At 52.5% G+C, this 22,364-nt stretch overlaps 1 protein-coding gene and 1 pseudogene across 4 annotated transcripts in view; one reads left to right on the top strand and one right to left on the bottom strand.

The window, feature by feature from the left end:
- Window positions 1-22,364, bottom strand: part of CUX1 (cut like homeobox 1) — a 2,307,153-nt gene that overhangs the window by 904,661 nt on the left and 1,380,128 nt on the right. The gene's annotated exons all lie outside the window — the stretch shown is intronic.
- LOC138488185 (large ribosomal subunit protein P2 pseudogene) lies at window positions 19,246-19,694 on the top strand (annotated as a pseudogene).

Here is a 22,364-nt window from a genome sequence, read left to right on the forward strand (position 1 = left end):
GTGCCAGAGGTTCGCCAGCAGGTTCGCACAACCGAGAAGCATAGGCGATGCTTTCTCGTTCCCTTGGGACGGCCTGCTCCTGTACGTGTTCCCTCCGTTGCTGCTCTGTCTCATCAACCAGCTCAAGAGGTTCAGGTGCAGGATGATCCTCGTCGCTCAGTGTGGCCCAGACAGATCTGGTCCCCGGACCTTCTGGACTTGTCAGCGTCCCCACCTATCAAGCTGGCGACGGATGCGGATCTTCTCTCCAGAAAAGGAGGCGCCATTCTCCATCACGACCCGGAGTCGCTGAACTTGCAGGCTTGGCTCCTGCGGCACTAGAGTTTGGAGGATACGATATCCCGGCTGACTTCAGAGAGGTTCTTGCAAAAGCCAGGGCGTCCTCAACTCTCAAATGCTATGGACTTAAGTGGAAGAGGTTCTCTGTCTGGTGCCGTGCACAGAAGATTAACCCTCTGCGGATTACGGCCCCTCAAGTATTGCCATACCTACTGTCGCTGGCCAAAGCTGGACTGGCTCACGCCTCCATCAAGATACATCTGGCTGCCATTTCCCGATACACCAGAACTACAGGACAGGCGTCCTTGTGGTCTCATCGCCTGGTGAAGGAATTTATGAAGGGACTATTCTGATCGTTCCCGCCGGTGAGGGCCCCTGCCCCGGCGTGGGAGCTCAACGTGGTGCTGACCAGGCTCATGGGTGCCCCATTCGAGCCTATGCATTCGGCGCCGTTTAAGTTCCTGTCGTGCAAGACAGCATTTCTTTTGATAATCACCTCCGAATGACGAGTTGGAGAGATCAAGGCCCTATCTTGCAAGCCTCCATACTTGACTTTTCACGACACAAGGGTGGTGCTGAGGACGCACCCCTCCTTTATGCCCAAGGTGCAATCGGACTTCCACCTCAACGAGCCCTTGGTGTTGCCAGTTTTCTTCCTGTCGCCTTCGTCTCTGGCCGAGAGGGCTTTGCACTCGCTGGATGTGGCTAGAGCGCTGAAGTTCTACGTGGACCGCACGAAGAGTTTTCGGAAGACATCACAGCTGTTTGTGAACTTTGGACCTGTGAATCAGGGGAAGGCTCTCTCGAAGGCTTCCATTTCCAGATGGCTCTCTGGCTGCATCATGCACTGTCACTGGTTGGCAAACCGACCGCTCCCCGGCCGTCCGAGAGCCCATTCGACCAGAGCGATCGCTGCTACCACGGCGTTCCTGTCTGGTGTGCCCCTGCTGGACATCTGCAGGGCTGCTACGTGGAGGTCGACGCACACCTTCACAAGATTCTACTGCGTCGATCGGGACTCCAGGGAGGAGTCCAGGGTCGGCCAAGCAGTGCTGCGCAACCTGTTTGCTTAAGGTGAGCCTGGTGAGGAGGTAAGAGATGCTTAATGTTGCGTTGTGTTGCTTAATGTTGAGTCTGTTGCCACCTCCCGTGGTTGTGCATGTGTATACTGCTATGTATTCTTATATTCATGAGCATGTGAATCCATGCCAGACCCCATGCTGGAGAAGGAACAAGTTACTTAACTGTAACTTGTTCTCCAGCATGGGTCTGGCATGGATTCACATGCAAACCCTCCCTCCTTCCCCTCTGCGGCTCTTCACTTGGTCATACTGCCACTTTACGTGCTACCAAATCTGAGGATGGCTGCCAGGGGAGGGGCTTAGGTAGAGGGCAGTCATTGGCTGGGGGCAGTATGACCCAGAGATCAGTGATTGGTTACTACTAAGAAAGACAGATCAGAAACGAAACTGATACTGATTTTTTCTTTACCAAGGATTCCCGGCCTGACGACGGGGAATATTCATGAGCATGTGAATCCATGCCAGACCCATGCTGGAGAACAACAGTTACAGGTAAGTAACTTGTTCCTTCCTTATTCCACCAGGCGTCCACATAATGTGGAAAACATGCCATTTAAATTCTGTCCTTCCTGTAACAGGATGTTACCCTGGAAGGATTCACAGTGTGTGAGACCTTTGCCTCCCTAGGGATCATTCCGAAAAACAGTGCAAGTCCTGCAGACTGTTTCGGCCACAAACGTTAAAGGACTGAAAACCTAAATTCGGGGCCCACTGCGCCATGCAGGCCGAGGCCACCATGGACGTCAAGGGAGCCTCCAGCGATGGCAGCATCACAACCTAAGTGATGCCGAGGGTATCGGGATCTGATGGATTCCTGCCTGCAAGCCCATGACTCCAAAACAAGCAGGCCGACCGTTCTGCTACGGAGACAACAATCGGGGGCTCAGACACTCTCACTGTACGCCACACTAAACATCCCATGGCTGTCAGTCGACCGCGTCGTCGACCAATAAGCCAAACGCAGTGTCGAAGGGAAGGTCTGAAAAATCCCTGTTCTCATCGCGTTAACCACATAAGTCCCCGAAACAGATTCCAAAGTCAGTTTCTAACACCATGAGCAAATCGGGAAAGCTCCCTGAGTTCCGGCGAACATGCATCATAAAACGCATTGACAGCCCCTGCTAAAAATTCAAAAATGAGTGAACACGTCTCAGACACTCTCCTCAAAGCAAAGACATCGAAATACTCCAAATCTTTGATGCCCTTATCCTTAAAATCACAGGTTTCAAAGGGCAAGGAGAGTATTCCCTAGGGACACCCGCTCGGGGGCAATGCACCACAAACAGGCGCATGCACCACAAACAGTCCCCTGCTCCAGAGCCTTTTCCCGCACCTACTCCAAAAGCGTTACCAAGCTCCTCTCAATGGACCCCAGAACAGTTTGATAGGGTTATGAGGAGAATGTCTAGTTTTGCTGATCAATAACTTGATGATGGCGATGATGTATACATCATCCAATCCCCAGACCATATTGGCCAACCAGTGGCTGATTCCCTGGTGGACAACCAGCTGCAGTGTAATCTTCTTTTAAAAGCTGCAGAACACTAAAATGTATACCCATATACCCATATAGGGGGGTGTGGCCCTTATCTTCCCTGAGTGGATTCCTGCCACTGTCACTCCTACGCAGACCTATTCCTCCTTTGAATGCCTTGTCTGCCGACTCTCTCTCTCTCTCTCTCTCCCAGCCATTCCCTTACCGTGGCTACTATCTATCGGCCACCTGGTCAAATTTCCGCCTTCCTCTCTGAGTGGGCTGACCTCTCCTCCTCACTCCTGTCCTCAACCACTCAACTCCTCTTTCTTGGAGACCTCAATATCCATCTTGATGCCTCCTGTCCTCCCTCTGGACTCTTTTGCGACCTCTGCGACCTCTGCGACTCTCTCTCTCTCTCTCTCTCTCTCTCTCTCTCTCTATTCTCCCGTCTGGGCCGACCCATTCTGCAGGGCACACTCTCGATGCTCTGATCTCTTCTGACCTTCCCCTCTCTGTCCCTCTCTCCACTCCTCTCTCCTGGAGTGATCACTTTCTCTTATCCTCCCACCTCACTCTCCCTTCCCCACAGGCAAAGCCACCCTCATCACTGCCACCCACCTTCGCGGTCATCCGACCCATGAAGCGCGTGTCAGTTGAGGCTTTCGCTACCACCTTCTCGCCCCCTCCTCCCCCTTCGGCTGACTCCCACCCTGACACAGCCCTCTCCACTTTGCTATATCTGATACCCTTGATATCCTTGCCCCTGTCATGAGGATCCGCCTGAAGCCCAAAGCCAAAAGTAACTCCTGGTATGACTCAGATCCCATCACCCTGAAACGCAAGTGCAGGGTGGCAGAGAGGAAATGGCGTGCTTCATGTTCCTCCTCTGACAAACTGGCCTGCCGCCTGCTCCAAAGGCAATACCGGCTCTCCGTTCTCACTAAAAAGAGAGCCCTTATCCAAGCTTGCATCTCTGTTGCATCTAACAATTTGGCCGAACTCTAAAATCTGCAAGGAGCTGGCCAACCCTGCTGCAGTCTCCACCTCTCCTGTCCCCTCTCAGGCCCTCTGCACGGCACTGGCCTCTCACTTCATTTAAAAAACTCAGGACATCCTGTCCTCACTCTCCTCCTATCACCTTCCCCCCCTCTATTCCCTGCTCTCCCTCTGGCTCTTCTGCAGCCACCCCTCCTCCCTCCTTCTCTGCCTTTCCCCTTTTTTCTGCTGACGAGGTTTCGAGACAAGTCCGATCTATGAAAGTCTCGTCAAAACAGGTCCACCCCTGTTCCTCCAAAACTATCAAAGACCACACTGACTCCCTGGCTGACTTCTGCAATCACTCCTTCGCCTCGGGAGTCTTCCCTTCCCCCCCTCAAGCACTCCCTTGTGCACCCTCTTCTTAAGAAACCCTGTTCCGACCCCTCCTGCCCAGCTCGCTATCGCCCAATCTCTATCACTCCCTTCCTGGGCAAGCTCCTGGAGAAACTGGCCATCTCCCAGCTTAATTTCCATGCTGAATCTGTTGGTAGTCTTCATGACCATCAGTCTGGCTTCAGAGCTGCCAGAAGCACAGAAACTGCTCTCCTGAACATCCGTGAGGACCTGCTCTCTAACCTTGACTCTAACACCCCCTGTGTTCTCATTTTGCTCGACATCTCTTCTGCCTTTGACACTGTCAACCACACCATCCTGCTCAACCGCCTCCGTGATAACCTGGGTATCATTGGTCAGGCTCTGGCGTGGCTGACCTCCTTCCTCTCCAATCAACCCTCCCAGGTCCAACTGGGTTCCTTCCTCTCTGACATCTTTTTCTCTACCTGTGGTGTCCCCCAGGGTTCTAACCTCTCCCCCTGGCTGTTCAACCAGTATCTGGCACTTCTTGTTCTCCGCATCGCCGCTCTCTGTCCCAACTTTCAGTGCTACGCGGATGATACCCAGCTCATTTTCAGGCTACCCTCGGGCTCCTCTTCCCCTTCCCTCATCTCTGACTGTCTCCCTGCTATCCAGGAATGGTGTGCCGCCAACAACCTCTGCCTTAATGCCAGTAAGACTGAGATTCTACTTATCGGCACACCCACTCCCTCCTTCCCTGCAGCTCTCTGGCTAGCCTCCCTTGGCCCTCTTCCTGCGCCTACCTGCAAGGCAAAAAACCTTGGGGTCATCTTTTACTCCACACTCTCCTCATATATCTGACGTTTCTAAGAAGTCACACTACCAGCTACACCTCCTCAGAGCGATCCTTCCCTTCCTCTCCTTCCCCCAGAAGCTCACTGTCTCCAGAGCCCTGGTTCTCTCGAAGCTGGACTACTGTAACAGCCTCTATCTAAATCTTCCTGCCTCTACTCTCCGCCTTTGCAACTCATCCAGAACAGGACTGCGAGACTTGTCCTTGGCCTCAAGCCCAGGGACCGTATCTCTCCAGGACTGAAATCACTACACTGGCTCCCAGTGGCTGCGAGGATTAAGTTCAAAACCCTCTGCATTGTTCACGAGGATTTCTGGGGCCTTGGGCCAAAATACCTTCAACTCTCTCTTCCTAAATATCTTCCTTCTCGAGCTCTTCGCTCATCCACCTCCAACTACCTCAGGGTCAGCCGCTTCTCCAAGCAACGAGCTGGGGGTAGATCTCTCTCTGCAGCAGGGGCCTCCCTCTGGAACTGCCTTCCTGCCTCCCTGAAACTTGAGGAGAACCAGCTCCGGTTCCGGAAGCACCTCAAAACCTTCCTCTTTGCCTCTGCTTTCTCTCCCTCCCTCCCCTGCTAAAATCACTGAACCTGCACCGAATCTGCTACTGGGCCACTCACCAATCTCGGTCCTTGGCCAAGCCTCTCTTCCCTGCACTGCCTACCTGTACTACAGGACTGTCTCTGTATCCCACAGCCCCTTCCCCCGGCACTTACCTTGCACTTGCAGCCAGCTGGCCCTATTATTTATCTTGTATTCTACTAACCACGTATTGCACTTTCTTGGCACTTGCCAGCAGCTGGCCCTATTAATTATCTTGTATTCTACTAACCATGTACAGCACTTTCCCCCTCTCCCCTTCCCCTTGCACTTTTCCCAGTCCCCTCTCCCCTTGCATTTGCGCGGTCTGAATGACACCTGGCCTAGTAGGATCGTTGTCTGTCTCCCTTTGTTCCCCCCCCCGCCTCGTCGCGCCTTGAAACACTTGTGTATAGGCGCGTTACAAATGCCATATCATATCATATATATCATATACCCAGAAGGCACAAGTCGATAAAGACTTTGTAGAGGACATCCTCAGTGACAACAGATCTGCTGCATAGTTAATTCCACTGTGCCAATCTGTCCAAAGGTGCATTCAGCCTTCTCTACTTACCCTCAACCTGACAAGGGTAGTCAACTCTCGCATTGAGAAGATGTTTAGACCTGCCCTGTCAGGCCCATTGTACATCAGGGCACAGCTAAAGCCGGACTCTTGTGTGGTGACCACAAGGAAAATTGCGGGCACACATTAAGCCTCTGCCGAAGCCCCTCCTGACAAGGAGAGCAAAATGATTTACACCCCAGGCAGGAAAGTAGTTTACTCGGCTGCTTTCAAGTGAGGATAGCTAACAACACTACACTACTGGCAAATTATATTTGCCAAATTTGGGACGACATATCACAACAGAGTTTTGGTCCTCGAGCCCCTAAAGACACAGCTTTTACAAATAGTAGCTGAAGGTAAACTGGTGGCAAGCTGATTCCTAAAAAACAATCTGGATGCAGCAGACAATGCAGGCCGAATAGTAGCTGAGTGTACCCTCATCAAACACCATGCATGGCTACGCCGATCAGGTTTCATTCTGGAAACCCAAGCCACCCTTTTAAAAATGGCAATTTAGCCTAACGCCTTATTCGGTAAAGCGGTAGTGGCCGCACTGAAGAGTGCTAAAGAGGAGTATGACACCCTTAAATCCGTGGGACAATTTGCAAACAAACTCTTTGTACAGAGAGGTGGGTTTAATACATGCTGTTTAAGAGGACAAAACTCCCAGCATTCCTCCAACTACAACCGAGGTGGGCAAAATTTATCTTGGGGTTCCTCGCAGGGGAGGTCCTCCCAACATTTTCAAGGTCCAGAAGTAGAGGCAGATCCTCCTCCTGCAGAGGAGGCTCCACCCAACCAATGCAATGACCACCCGCTACAGGTCCTCTCCCATGCCTCTCCAGTAGGAGGTTGCATTTCTCAGTTTACCCATGCATGGGAGGGGATCATGTCAGACAAGTGGGTACTTTCCACCGTGGCGGGAGGCTATTAAACTACAACCACCCACCAAGACAAACGGCGCAGGAGGAACAGCGCATTCTGCCGAAAGAGATCAAAGCACTGCTGCTAATGGACGCCATTAAAATTGTCCCGGCAAACCAGGTAAATAAGCGTATCTATTCAATGTACTTCCTTGTGCCAGAAGATGCGCCCTGTACTAGACCTGCGCCCTGCGTACGCTTTTGTCAAGCCTCCGAAATTTTGTATGACGCTACAAGAAGTAATCCCACTGCTAAAACGGGGGGGGGGGGGCTACATGGCAACCTTGGACATGAAAGATGCTTACTTTCATATTTCAATGTTACCAGCACACAGAAAATTCCTGAGCTTCAAAATAGCGAATCAACACTACCAGTTCAAGGTGCTACCCTTTGGCAAAACTTGTGCTCCAAGGGTATTCACTAAGGTACTCGCGGTACTGGCAGCGCACATACGCAGAGAATCAATCCCAGTGTACTCTTATCTGGATGACTGGCTGATAACAGGGGAGTCCCCTCAAATTTGCAAGCAAAATACCCAAAGAAAAATCCATCTTCTGTTCCAACTGGGATTCTCAATCAGCGAGAAGAAATAAAGTTTTGTTCCAAGAAAAACAGTTCTTGGGAGCTATCATAAAGACGGAAGAGGGGCTAGTCTTCCCGTTAAACAAAAGAGTACAAAACGTACTGCTGCAAATACCTCAGTATCTAGCCAGTCGCCAAATACCCATACGCATAGCAATGCGCTTGCTCAGGATGATGGCTTCATGCATTTACCCGGTTCCACAGGCACGACTGCGCAGGCGCCCAATGCAAGAGTGGTTAGAGAAACACTGGTCTCTGGCAAGCGGTCAGTGGGACGATAGTGGTTGTTTCGCTAACCCTAGTTCAAGCGCTACGCTGGTGGACAAAGGGAAAATCTGTTAAAGGGAGTACCCTTTCACAACCCTACAGTGCAAGCGATTGTTACAACAAACGCATCATTCTCTGGATGGGGTAGCCCATTAGATTTGCCACACAGCGCATAGCCTGTGGACACAGATCACAGCCCAGAATCACACAAACCTTTTGGAGTTGCTAGCAGTGCTCAACGCCCTACAAACCTTTCAAGTGCATTTAACAGGTCAAACTAGTCAAGGTATACGTGCACTAGAATCCAATGTCAGAGCCATGTGGGGAGGTTATTTCATGCAGCTGTATCTGAGTTAGATCTTCTGATCATGAAGCCAAATTATCACATACTTCTTACGCCCCGTCCCCTTTCCTCCATATTGCATGGGCCTCCCTCACTAGGGACGGGAGACAGAACTTTTTTCACCGGAAACAAACCTTCTTCCCCTTTAACTTTAGAGGCGTGCGGCCCTGGGACCATGCGCTCCGCTGACTGTGCTCACTGGCGCCACTCCTCCGTCCCCTTTTCTGTGTCAACGGGAACAGGACGATTTTCACCAGCACTCCTGGGTTTGGCTTCTGCCATGTAATGCCACACGCTCTTCCCCGGATACTTTCTTCTTCTGTCTTTGTCTTTTTTTTCAATCAGGTACTCGGTCCTCTGGCGCTATGCTCGTCACCGGAGTATGTCGACTTCAGCGGGCTTCAGCAGGTGTCCATCCTGCAAAGGGCTCTTCCCTACATCTGATCCCCACGCTCTTTGCCTTTGCTGCCTTGGCTCCAACCATGGCTGGGAGGATTGTACAGCGTGCAACGCACTTAGACCGCGTGCTCTGAAGAACAGACTAGCTAGGTAGAGGGAGCTCTTCGAGAAGTTGCCTCCAGAGGACTTAAAGGACTTCGTCAGATATAAGTCAAGGCCCAAAGGAACTTCACTTTTTTCCAGCGCACACCGCAAGGGCGACTCCTTCCCAAGGAAACGCCCGGGTGGGAGGAACCGCTCAGGTTCTCACACCAGCACAGGTACCGAGGCTAGTTCAGCTACCGGTCGCCATGCCGAGGTGTCTGTAGAGCCTTCCGGAGACAGTACAGAGGGACAGAAAGGTTCTTTTACTAGGTGCACACCTGAGGGGCTACGCCCTTGTACCGGCAACATGACCGAGGGGACGCCTGCACGCAGAACTGCCGGTGATATTGCCGAGGGCATCCCTACCAGGCCTCGGCCTGAGGTGCAGGGTAGGTCTCGTGCTCCTCTGCCAAGAGTCCTGGAGGAGGCCAGGCCCAGTGAGCCAAGCACCACGACTTCAGCACGTGGCACGCAGCTCTACACGATGGCCGCTGCGCCAGACAAGGTGGCTGCTCGCCTGATACCGCACTGAGGACCGGAGCATGTGGGAGACCTAGTTACAAGGTGGGACTGGTGTCAACCAGGTACGTGGCCTACAGCTTATCCATCAGCCTCACAGGGCAGGTTTACCCCGAAACCAGCTAGACGGAGCACGCACCGGCCCCAGCAGCCGCCTGCTACCCTGTCAACATCACTTGCCACCCCACCAGCCTGCGAGGACGGGTTCTTTGAAAAGTTCCTCTCTCATGAGATCTCCTCAGATGGGGGCCATCCTTAGGGATGTGATCAGGACATGCTCCCTCCTGCGCCTATAGTAATTCCTCCTATGGCTCCAGTGCTGCAGGCCCTGGTGCATCCTCTGCTGCCCACGCTGGCTTCTTCGATTCCAGCTCCCCTGCCTCCCACAGTTCAGGCGGTTCCGTACCAGCCTCCACTGCAGCCTCTGGCTCCGGTCTCCAGACCTTGGCCCTCGATGCCCAGCACTCCTACACCCGCTCCGGACCAGCCGGACGCCCTGGTGGACACAGACGAGGAAGAAGACCCTTACACAGCATCGTCAGCCAAGGCCTTCCACGAACGACTCGCAGGTCTGGCAGAGTACTTGGCCTGCCTCAACCTGAGGTCGAACAACCGGAGGCGGGCGGGGGGGTGGTGCAGGGGGGGGTAGTTTACTTGCTGAGGTTCTCACTCCTCACTCTGCACCCCGCAGCTAGAACAGGGATCCCGATGCAGAATGACGTTGTCTTGGACAAGAAGGGATGGCTCAAACCCCACTTGGCCCACCCTGTCAATCGACGCCTTGACACCCAGTATAGGCAAATGGAGAGGGATCCACTTTGCTATCGGCCCAACCTCAACAGCACTGTTCGGTGATAGCTGCGGCGTCACTCTACTCAAAGCCTCAGTCGTCCTCAGCACTGCTAGACAAGGAGCAGATGATCTTGGGGGCATAAGGGAAGAAGCTTTATTCCAATGCTTTGCTGCATCTTTGTCAATCCAACGAGGTTTCCATGCTGACAGCCGTTAACCAGAGGCTTTGGCGGGAAATAGCGGACTTTCTTCCAGAACTTCCGGTACAGAGCCAGTCATGTTTCAAGGCGGGACTTGCAGAGGCTAAAATGGTGGTGCAAGACCTCATGAAGTCCACTGTGGCCCACATTGACACCTCTGGCCGGGCCATATGCATCGCTGTGGACATGAGGACTGCCTGGCTTCGGGCTACTAAATTCAACCCAGACGTCCAGGAACACATACTGGACCTACCATTCGACGGAGGTGACCTTGTTCACTCCACCACCGATGAGGCGCTAGATAAAAAGAAAAACAGTTTGCAAACTGCAATGTCTTTATTCTTACGAAGGCAACGCCCAAGGCGTACACCCAGTCACATCAACGCTCCGACAAGGGGCAGGCGTTCTGGGGGTTCCATGGCTTCCAAGAACGGAGGTCCATGCCGCCTGACTGTTCACCGAGTCAGCACCGGCGCAAACAAAAGGGGGAGTGCAAGGGCTTTTTTCAGTCCCCCTCCTCCGCAGCCTCTCGGGGAAAAAAGGCATGACACGTCTCTTCAGATCCACGTGTCTCTGGTGCGGGGGGCAGGCTTGCCCTTCATGTGCAGTTTTGGCGTCAGAAGTTCGCAGACCCCTGGATCCTCTCTGTAGTATCCACTCAGTACCGCTTACTGATCCCTTCCTCTGCTCCCCTCCCACAGATTGGGACAGCAACTCTGCTGGTGAAAATTCAGTTGCTCGGCGAGAGCGACGCAGTGGAAGAAGTCCCAGTTTCCCAGCGAGAATTGGGTTTCTACTCGCAAGATTTTCGCCATTCAAAAGAAGAATCAAGCTAGCCTGAGAGTTGTGTTGGACCTCTCCACCCTCAACCTCTCCCTCCCTCTTCAAAATTCAAGATGATTACACCAGCACTCATTGCGGAGACATTGTGCAGGGGAGAGTGGATGTGCTCCCTGGATCTGAAGGATGCTTATGTACACGTCCCGATTTGGCAGCCGCATCGCTCCTTACTCTTACGTCCCGCCCCCTTTCCTCCATACTGTATGGGTGTCCCTTCCAAGGGACGGGAGACAGAACCTTTTTCACCAGAAAAAAACCTTCTTCCCCTTTAAATTTAGAGGTGCGCGGCCCAGGGAGCATGCGCTGCCCTGAATCCGCCCTCCGGCGCCACACCTCACTCCCCTTTTCCGCTTTGATGGGAACGGGCCGAATTCACCAGCGCTCCTGGGTTTGGCTTTGGCCGTGTAATTCCACGCGTGGATACTTCGCTTTGTCTTTTTTGTCTTTTCTATCATTCAGGTACTCGGTCCTCAGGCGGCACGCTCCTCCCCGGCGCATGCCGACTTCTACTGGGTTCAGCAGGTGTCCATCCTGCAACAGGCTCTTCCCAACTTCAGACCCCCCACGGCCTCTACATACGTTGCCTTGGCCCAGACCATGGTTGGCAATCATGTTCGGCTTGTGACTCGCTGTCCTCGAAGGCGTGGAAGAACAGACTAGCCAGGTGGAGGGAGCTCTTTTTTTTACAGCACACCCCGCAAGGGAGCCTCCTTCCCATGGACTCTCCTGCGCGGGAGGGACCGGCCAGGTCCTTCTACCGGCACGTGCACAGAGGCTGCTACAGCTACCAGCCTTCGGGTCGAGGTGTCCTCGGATCCTCCTGGACGGGACCGGAAGGTTCTTGTACCGGGGCAATACGTCCGAGGGGCTATGCCTTAATACCGGTAATACGTCTGTGGGGGTGCCTAAACGCTGCTCTACCGACTGGGTCGAGGGTGCGACACCTACCGGGCCGAGACCCGAGGAGCAGGGTAGACCTCCAGATCCACACGCAAGAGCCTTGGATGGGGCTGGGCCTAGAGGGCTGGGCAACACGTCGCGAGCAACACGTCACAGGCACATGGCAGGCAGCTCGACAACGCGCCATTTCACTAATTCGTTGCAGCATCACTTTACTCCAAGCCTCAGTCGTCCTCAGCCACCTCCTCTGCGGTGCTGCTAGGCAAGGAGGAGAAGATTTTGGACGCATACAGCAAGAAGATCTACTCCAACGCCTCCTTGCACCTGTGCCAGGCCAACGCAGATGCCATGTGGAAACATGTAGAACTGGAGGGGAGTGCCATGCCTTTTTTCCCCCTCTGAGGCTGAGGAGGGTGACTGAAAGAAGCCCTTATTCCCTGCCTTGAGCTGTTCGCGGCAGTGTTGACTTGGAGCGGTCTGGCTGCCTGGACCTTCATTCCTGGAAGCCCCAGAACCCGCCGAAAGCCAGTCCCTTGTCGGAACGCTGGTGCATCTGGCTGTACGTCTTGGCTGTGGACTTTGTGAGGATAGATAAGTATTTTGCAGTTTGGGAACTGTTCTTATCAAGTTCCTCATCAGTGGTGGAATGAAAGAGGTTGCTACCCTCGAATGGAAGGTCTAATATGCGCTGCTGGACGTCCAGGTTGAATCTGGTAGCCCGAAGCCAGGCAGTCCTTCTCATGTCTCTGCGGATGCAGATGGCATGGTTTGAGGGGTCTATGTGCCACAGTTGGCTCCATTATGTCTTTTGCCACCATCTTTGCCTCTGCCAGCCCCGCCTTGAAGCACGCCTGACTCTGCGCCGGAAGTTCCCAGAAGGAAGTCTGCTATTTCCCACCGAAGCTTTTGATTCACAGCTGCAAGGATAATGTCCGCATTAGACTGACGAAGGTGCAGTGACGCGTTGGAATAGACCTTTGCATAGGTCTCCAAGATGATCTCCTCCTTGCCTAGTAGCGCAGAGGATGAGGTAGCCGAGGAAGACTGCGGTTTGGAATAGATTGTGGCCACGGCAATCACCAAAGAGTGAGGTTGAGGGTGTGCCGACAGCAAGAGTGGATGCCCCTCCTCCTGCCTGCACTTGGCTTCGAGGCACCGATTGGTAGGCTGTGCTGAATTGGGTTTAAGCCATCCCTTTTTGGCCAAGGCAACAACGTCTTTCCGCATCGGAATCCCCGTTCTCGCCGTGGGGCGTAGAGAGAGGACCTCGGCCAGGACACCCGCCGCCGATTGTTCAACCTTGGGTTGTGGAAGCCCCAAGTATTCAGCCAGTCCTGCGAGCCGTACATGGAATGCCTTGGCCGAAGATGGGAGTGTCGTGGTCCTCCTCCTCATACATGTCCACCAGGGAGTCCTGCTGGACTGGAACAGGTGGAGGAGTACTGGGCGCCGCAGGCTGAGGTGTGGTGACCGGAGCCAGAGGCTGCTGTGGAGGCTGGTATGGAACTGCCTGGGATGCAGGAGGCAGAGGAGACGGAACCGTGGGGACTGATGCAGACAGCTGAGGCTGCGCGGGTGCCTGAAGCACTGGAGCCATAGGAGGAATGACTATAGGCGCAAGTGGTGGGACAGGAGGTAGAATGTCCCTAATCAAATCACAAAGGATGGTTCCCATCTGAGGGGATCTCATAAGCGTGAGGAATTTTTCAAAAAACCTGTCCTCACAGGCCGATGGGGTGCTAGGTGGCGCAGGAGTAGGGCCCTGAGGTTGCAGGAGGTCTGGACATACACCCCGCAGACAGCAAGCCAGAGTATCTGCTCTGCAAAGCTGAAGGATATGCTGTAGGCCACGTACCTGGCGAAGACCAGTCCCACCTCGAAACTTTTTCTCCCACCTGCTCCCCAAAAGTGGGTGGTGTCGGACGAGCAGCCATCATGTCTGACGCGGCGTGGCAGTGCTGTGGTGCTTGCCGCCCTAGGCCCGACCTCCTCCAGGACTGTTGGTGGTGGAGCTTGAGACCTACCCTGCACCTCAGGACGGGGCTTTTGCTTCATTAGTGCCGCGAGGGCAGAGATTAACACAAGCACAGGAGACTAATCCATTTCACAAAACTTTACATAGGAACTTTCTTTAAAAAGATGTTTAATATATGTTTTTTATTATTGCCCATCTTTTAAGACAATAACATTTTAGAGCGCACTATACCTTTAGTCCAGGAACTGGGATTTGCCAATCACAAACCTCTGTTACTTTGTGCTTGTGAGGGATGGGCACATGGAATTAAGTGTCCTGGAGATGGGTGTGACACCAGCCAATCCTGTAACTCTAGGGCCTGGAGTATCTGCAGAAGTATTACCATCTTGAATTGGACCTTCATGAGGAAATTTGTCGAAGCGCCTCAGGTCCAAGATGGGTCGCAGTCCCCCATCCTTTTCGGAACCAGTGGGATTACCACGTTTTAGTTCCAATCTGGGCACTGTGACAAATCCCTTCTCCTTCAAGCGGGAGCACCCCTCTCCCCCGTGAGGCTAGGGAGGTTAACCACTCCGCAACACCCCCCCCCTAGGGGTCGAGGCAAGTGGGACCTCACTTGGAGAGACTGCCTCCCCTCCTCCCCCCTTAGGGGACAAGGACTCACGTACCTGTGAGTAACTCCCTTTACCTGTAAACAGGCATATATGGGACTACCTAAACTTGTCAAGTATCAAGATGGGCTGAAGAAGAGGCTGAGGGATGCTATTCTTCAGGCGAAAGAGAAAATGTCGCTTTAAAGAAAAGAAACCAATCCACGAAATGAGATGATTTAAAGGAGAACACTTGTCATGTAGAGAATGAGGACGGCGAGAGAGAGCGAGCGCAGTGCATCTAAACGCAGGGGAAGTTCCCTGCTGACATATGCCTGGGAAGAGGCAGAGCCATTGTGGAATGCATAACTTGCAAATTCCGAAGTTGCTGAGAGCCATTGCGGGATGCAGAACTTGCAAATTCCGAAGGTGCTGGGAAGCAAGAGAAAAAATGCTGAACGGTCAGCGTACCCAAGAGCCTGAAAGGAGAAGAATTGGTGGTGGAGTGACCCTGAGAGAATCCGGCTGGGCAACTGGCCCACGCAACAATGCAGAGACCATCCGAGGAAAGCCGCTACAAGACGTTGCTTCCTTGTAAGATATCGAAGAAACCAGAAGAAGCGGGAGGATCGCAGGCGAGTGACGAGGAAGCCTGATTGCAAGTGCAGCGATGAAGTTGAACTGACGCCTGATCTGTACGAGTACAAGGACAGTTTCTAAGAAGGAAGGTATTGGGGGACTGGCGAGGCACAGGAAGAATAACAGAGCATAAGGCAGACCAAATAACTTGTCTCAATACAAATAAGAAAGAAGCATTACTATATTAGAACAGCGATGAAGCTAACATGAAACCAATAACGTTCACTGAAGGAGAGTTATTTTTTATTTATAAGTAGAGGGGGAAAATCCCCCTTTGCTACTTGGGAACTGTTGTTCACCCAAGTATATTAAAGAGAAATTAACAGGAGAGCCCATATGGGCAACCCAGCCCAAGTCCAAAAAGTGTAGGGAACTATAACTTCAACCATACACTATGTAGAGACAAAAAAAGGTCACCCATGAAAAGAGTAAAAGACTAGGCTAGAGGGGGGAAATATTCCCCTTCACCTAGGGACAAGGTAAAATAGTTACCTAATCAAAGAAAAATGTTCTGGGGTTGACAGGTCAGGAAGATATATCATTGATATGAAAATCTTAACAGTCACCAACATGACTCTTACGCATGCCAACATCATCATCTTCCTTAAGACTAACATTCCGGGCCCGGCAACTCAGCAACCAAGTCAATGAAGGAGATATACACTGTCTACTGGACACATTGGACCTCAGACAGCACATGAAAGACCTCACAGGTATGGTAAATTATAAGTTACTCACAGTAGTGACTAACGTACTCTTAGTCCATAGTCCCCTTTCCTTCATACTGTATGGGCGATTACAACTGAATGTAGCCCCAGGGTGGAGAGGTGACCCTCCTTAAGAAAACGTGTCCCTTAATACTGCCTGCCCAAATGCTGCGTCTGACCTGGAGCCGACATCCAAACAGTAGTGTTTGCAGAAGGCCGAAAGTGTGGCCCACGTGGCCGCCCTGCTGAAGAACTGCGTGCTTTTAGAACGTAACTGCCGTAGCCTTGGCTCTAACAGCGTGGGCATCCATGTTCGCTGGAAGTAGTTTGCGCTGCCCCTCATAGGTGTCCTTGATGGCCAAAACCGTCCACCTTACTATAGAGGCCTTGGACGCCTGATAACCCGGCCTTGACCCCCCCGAAGGTGACAAAGAGCGTCCGACTTGCGGAAGCTCTTCGTCCTGTCCAGATAGAATTTCAGAGCGTGCCTGACACCCAGACAGTGCAAGACCGCTTACGCATCATACTTGGGATCCGCAAAGAAAGTAGGTAACACCATCTCCTCATCTAGATGGAAAGAAGAGACCACTTTAGGCAAGAATGCGGGATGCGTTCTCAGGACCACCTTATTTCTGTGAAAAGTAGTGTACGGTTCTGACGCCACCAGTGCCTGAATTTCGCTAACTCTACGTGCGGAATCAAGACCCACCAAGAGAGCTGTTTTAATGGTGACCAGCCTGATGTCCGCAGACGGCATTGGTTCAAAAGGTTTGTGCGCCAGAGCGCCCAACAATACGTTAAGGTCCCACACCGGGTGTGGCTTCTTAATAGGCGGGTAAAGCCTGGGAGGCCCGCCAGATGTCGCTTAACCAACGGGTTGGAGGAAGAGAACACTTCCTCCTCCGAGTTCCGGTAGGCTCCTATGACCGTCAGGTAGGTACGACATGTGCCTATTTGCACTTCTGAGTGTGCGAGGTGTATAGAGAAGGATAACACATTGTCCAACGTGCAAGTAAGCGGGTCAATCTCCTTTGATTCTGCCCAGTGGCGAAACATAGTCCATTTGCTTTTGTACTGGCTCCAAGTAGCGTTGCTTGTAGCGCCCTGAAATGTCTAGTTAAGCCTGTGACAGGCGTAGATGCTTTAGTGTAAAACCTGGGGGGCGTGGCCGGAGCTCATGGAATGAGGCTGCGACAGGGCTGAGCTCCCGTCCTGAACTTAACATAGATCCTTGAATTCTCCAACAATCATAATAAATCCGGCAAAACACAGCAGCGCTTACTAACACAAGCGCTTCTGTAACTCCCGACCGAAGATCCGAAGAAAATCGGAGCCTGCATCCAGTCAAACGGGACCTGTGAACGAGCCCTAGGGGTGCCGAAGAAATGGCGGCCTGAGAGAGGAGGAGGGCCGCTGCGGGGGAGGAGCTCATCCCCACACTTGGCCCCTGAGACTTGCCGAGCGGCGACGGCCCGAAGAAACTGCCGCGGCCTGAGACCGGGGATTGATGGTACTGCGGAAGTGGCGGACCCGAGCCGGCCCGCTGAGGAGGGAGAGCGGTCTTGCCTCCGAGTGCCAGACCCGCTGCGTCTGCCCTCCTCCCAACCCCCCCCCCGGCTTGCCGCATCGGAAGAGGAGGCCCGCGGCCGAGCCGGGGAAGGAGGACAGAGGGGGTGCACTGAGGCGAGGGGCAGTGCAACGGCTGCCCCTGACTGCACCTGCATGACCCGGAGGCCCACGCGAGAGCGAGGAGCGGGCGAACCACCGCGCAGAGGCCACACGGAACGCACAGGAAAGTAAAAGTGCCTGCCTGTACACACAAATTTAACAGAAACGAGCGCTGGTGGCCTGACAAGCACGAGGAAGGACAGCCGCGACACCGGGCTGGGGGTGCGTTGCGGGCACAGGAGAAGTGCCGTGCGCTTGGAAATAACACGCACCCGCGGGAGTGATTCCCCACCCAGCAGGCCCCCCACAAGAGATCAATAAGGGTTCCCAGAGAGCAGCGGCTGGCCCGGGCAACACGGACATACTGGGGGCCCAATACCTCGGAGCACACTTAAAACATCGAGAGATTCAGCACAATTACGCGCCCACGGAGTGTGAGGGACCACAAAAAGCTTGCAAGCCCAGATCACACTGGGAGCTGGAGGCAAGAAGGAAGACTCGGGCATCCAAATAGCACAAGGTCTGGGGCTACAGCCTCTCGAGGACGACACACCACGCCACGCCAGGAACCACCTTGCCGAGCAGCAAGCTGCAGCGGAAGCCATTGAAGCGACCTATGCAAGACACTGCAAGATGTCGTCCTCAAGGAATAAAACCAAACTGACAATAATGGACTCCTTCACAGCGGCAAGACCCAAGCAACAACCCCACCATGAGACTAACGCACAGACGCAGTCACCTCCATCTGAAGACGATCCCAAGGACACACGTACTGCAGGCCATCGCGGCACTCAGGACATTTATTGATACTAAAATAGACAAAGTCAAAGCTGACATGCAGCTTATGCGCCAAGGTGCCTGCAACCTCACAGAAAGAGTGACCAAGGTGGAAGCGAACCTAGAGGACACCACAGAAACCACCTCGAACTTGAAGACTAAGGTCTACGAACTTGAAAGGCAGGTTGCAAGATTAGAAGCAAGATCGGAAGAGGGGGCGGAGGGGAGTGCCCGACGTAATAATATACGCATACTGGGAATTTCGGAGGACATGGAAGGAACCAACCCGACCGAATACGTGGAATCCATGATACTACAGGAAATTGGGCCGGGCAAACTCTCTCAGGGATTCTCAGTCGAGAGAGCCCACAGATCCCTACAAAAAAGGCCTCCACCAGGGTCGCACCCACACCCAATGATCGCGAAGATCCTACATTTTCGAGACATAGAAATAATATTCAAATTCTCGAGAGAGAGAGAGGGTGGCGAGATTAAACGGAATGACTCCAAGATCGTCATGTATCCTGATTATACCCCCAATGTACAAAAAGCTAGAAATTAATTCATACCAATCAAAGCCTGATTACGAAAACTCAATCTCATATACATGTTGCTATACCCCTCACACCTCAAGATACTCTACAAAGGAAAACCGGTCTTCATGGAAACCCCGGCTGCAGCCAACATGTGGCTGGAGCACAACAACCTGGCTGAAGGCGATGAACGCACCTTAAAGGACCGAAGAGTTAAAATCATGAATCACTGATCCCGTACAACAAACGTCGTCAAGATACGACATCATAGTATTGCACTTAAAAGACGATCCTCCCTCTTTCCCACCAAGTTGCCGCCGTGAATGCACGCATCACGCGCTAGCTCTACTTTTCGGAACGTTGCTAGAATGCGTTACGTTGCTGCATACCTTTTGGCTGTCCTTGGGGGCAATGAGAGCCCCGGGTCAAAGGACCTCCAGAAAATCCTGAAAGCGTTGGAATTGAAACTGATAATGAACGCAGCAATAAGGTAATCGATGAACTGAAGGGTAAAAATATCAACAACGTCATTGCCCAGGGTTATAATAAGCATGCCAGTTGGTGGAGCTGTAGCCTCGTCTGCAGGGTCCGCCACGCCAGCTGCTGCTCCTGCTGCTGAGGAGGAAGAGAAAGAAGAGTCTGACGAAGGTTCAGATGATGACATGGGATTTGGTTTGACTAAAACCTTTGCTACAAAATGTTCAATAAATGTGTAAAAAAAAAAAAAAAAAAAAAGATCCTCCGCCATGATGAAAGATTGTGCCACCACGGACGGGAGCTCAGGTGACCACACATGAGCACTGCTAGGACCCACCCCACCGAAACCTGTGCCGGCCTGTTTCCAGCACTACATCCTCCTCAATGCAACTGCTGGGGGCAGTTCAGTTGTTTTGTCTTGTTAACCCACTTACCAGAGTGGAAGTTGAAGCAGTTAAAATGTCTCAGAAATCTAAAGCAGTACCTTCAGCGAGGGCACGGGGGAGAGTGAACCGGCACTAGGCAGCCTGGAGGGGGGTGCCCGAGCTTCCCGACCACCATGCAAGAGAAGAGGGGGAACAGGGAACAAACAAAATTCCTCCCCGAACTAACATGGCCACACGCATCAAGGTCTTCACCTGGAACGTGAGGGGACTGGGTACCTATCTACGTCGAAACAGAATTAAATCCTACCTGCATAGGAAAAGGATCAGACTGGCCCTATTGCAGGAAACCCACCTAACGAAGGAATCCATCGCAACGCTACAAACTCACTGGGGCGGGCAAGGATTCAGAGCCACATACTCCAAATATGCCAGAGGGGTGTTCACATGGATCAGCCCTCAAATCCCCTTCCAACTAACCAAGGCTGAATCAGATCCAGAGGGAAGGTATGTGATATTGTGGAGCCATATTGAGCAAACCGAAATATGCCTTGTGAATTCATAACTCCCCAACAACAACATACCAGCACACTTAAACCTGATGTATGCCAAGATCACACAATATAGGCACAGATTTTTCATCTGGGGGGGGGGGGCGATTTCAATTGCGTCAGCAACCCAGAACTTGACAGATCCACACCTGTCTGGTCCGCCAGCATCCACCATGGCGCTGAATACCATGCTGAACCCCCTCGACCTGGTGGTCATCTGGCGAGAGCTACACCTGGATGATCTGGGCTACTCCTTTTACTCAGCTCCGCACAGCCTCCACACCAGGATCGACTACGTTTTCACTGGCAGAGAAACCCTGCCCCAGATTGAAACGGCACAATATCTGGGTCAGACCGTCTCGGACCACTCACCACTAACGGTAGAGTGGAGCATCATAGGACCCAGAACCCCAATACCCACATGGAGAATGCCCACGGAGGCATTAAAAGACCCAACATTTACAAAGGACCTCAGAGATTCCCAAGAGAACTATATAGCAGAGAACATGGGCAGTGTGGACTACCTAAGCACATTATGGGATGCCCTGAATCTAGTTATGTGAGGAGAAATTAGAGCAAAGGCTGGAGGCATCAGGAAACAACTACGAACGGAGCTAGAACAGTGATAAAGCGAAATTGAACAACTGGAATCCGGCACCCAGGCCACCCGGAAGACAGACTCGAGCAAATCAGAACCGAATGCAAAAAGGCTCGGGACAGACTAGCCAAGTTTGACTACACCACCAGAACCAAGAGGGCGCACACCGAAGCAGACAAGCCCAGCAGACTTCTAGCCTGGCTGTGCAAAAGAGCACCCGAAGCACCTAACCACAGCTCTGAAGAGTAGAGATGGCACTCTACATCAAACCCAACAGGGCATCAATGACACTTTTAAGCTATTCAACGCCCAGCTGTATTCCCATGACGCCCAGATACCCTCGGACGAGATCTCGGATACACTGGAGGAGATGGGGCTGCCCCCATCTCACACAGAGAAGCCCTAGATGCGGACATTACCACAGAAGGCATATCTGAAGCAATTAAGTCCCTGGCTACGTGCAAGGTTCCGGGTAGTGAAGGGCTACCTCCCGAATTCTACAAAACTTACGAACCAAATCTAACCCCACTACTCCACGAGTTATTTCAGGAGGCGTATGAACTGGAGATCTTGCCTGGGAGCATGCGTGAAACGCTGGGGATCCCGATGCTTAAACCAAACAAACCAGCAAAAGATTGCGACTCCTACCGCCCACTCGCAATGCTCAACTACGACGTCAAAATATTGACCACGATCCTAGCCAAGCGGCTCTCTAGTGTAATAGGAGAAAAAGTGCACCCAGATCAGAATGGTTTTGTGCCATGCCGTAACACCACTGCTAATCTCCGCAGACTCCAGCATGTCATGTCCCAGGCTAATCAAGATGAAGGATCCTACGCCCTGCTATCCTTGGACGCCATCAACACGTTCTATTCCATATTCTGGAAATGGCTATTAGCGGCCCTCTGGGAATTCGGCTTCGGGGACAAATTCATCAGATGGGTCAAAGCACTCTACACCAAACCAAAGGCACAAGTAAAATCTGGACGGCTTGTTTCTGCTGCATGGGATATACAGAAGGGCACCAGGCAGGAATGCCAACTTTCCCCCATGCTTTACATACTGGGGCTTGAACCCATTGTCATCTACTTCAGAAAACAAGTCTTCGACGCAGGTATACGACTGGACGGGGTAGATCACAATCTCCCTTTACGCAGATTATGTCCTCCTCTACGCAAGAGACCCGCACCAGAACGTTCCGACCATGCTGGAGGTCCTCGACAATTTTGCCAAAGTTTCGGGAATACGATTCAGTAGACACAAATCCTGTCTCTTTCCATTGGCTGGCCTCAAAGACAAACACATTGATGACCTATCTTCGTTGGAGGTGCAATGGCAACTGTGCTCATTTCGCTACCTCTGAGTCAACATGCTACACACCCAAGCTC

Source organism: Ambystoma mexicanum, chromosome 9 (assembly GCF_040938575.1).
Source record: "Ambystoma mexicanum isolate Mex_15411 chromosome 9, UKY_AmexF1_1, whole genome shotgun sequence".
NCBI lineage: Eukaryota > Metazoa > Chordata > Amphibia > Caudata > Ambystomatidae > Ambystoma > Ambystoma mexicanum.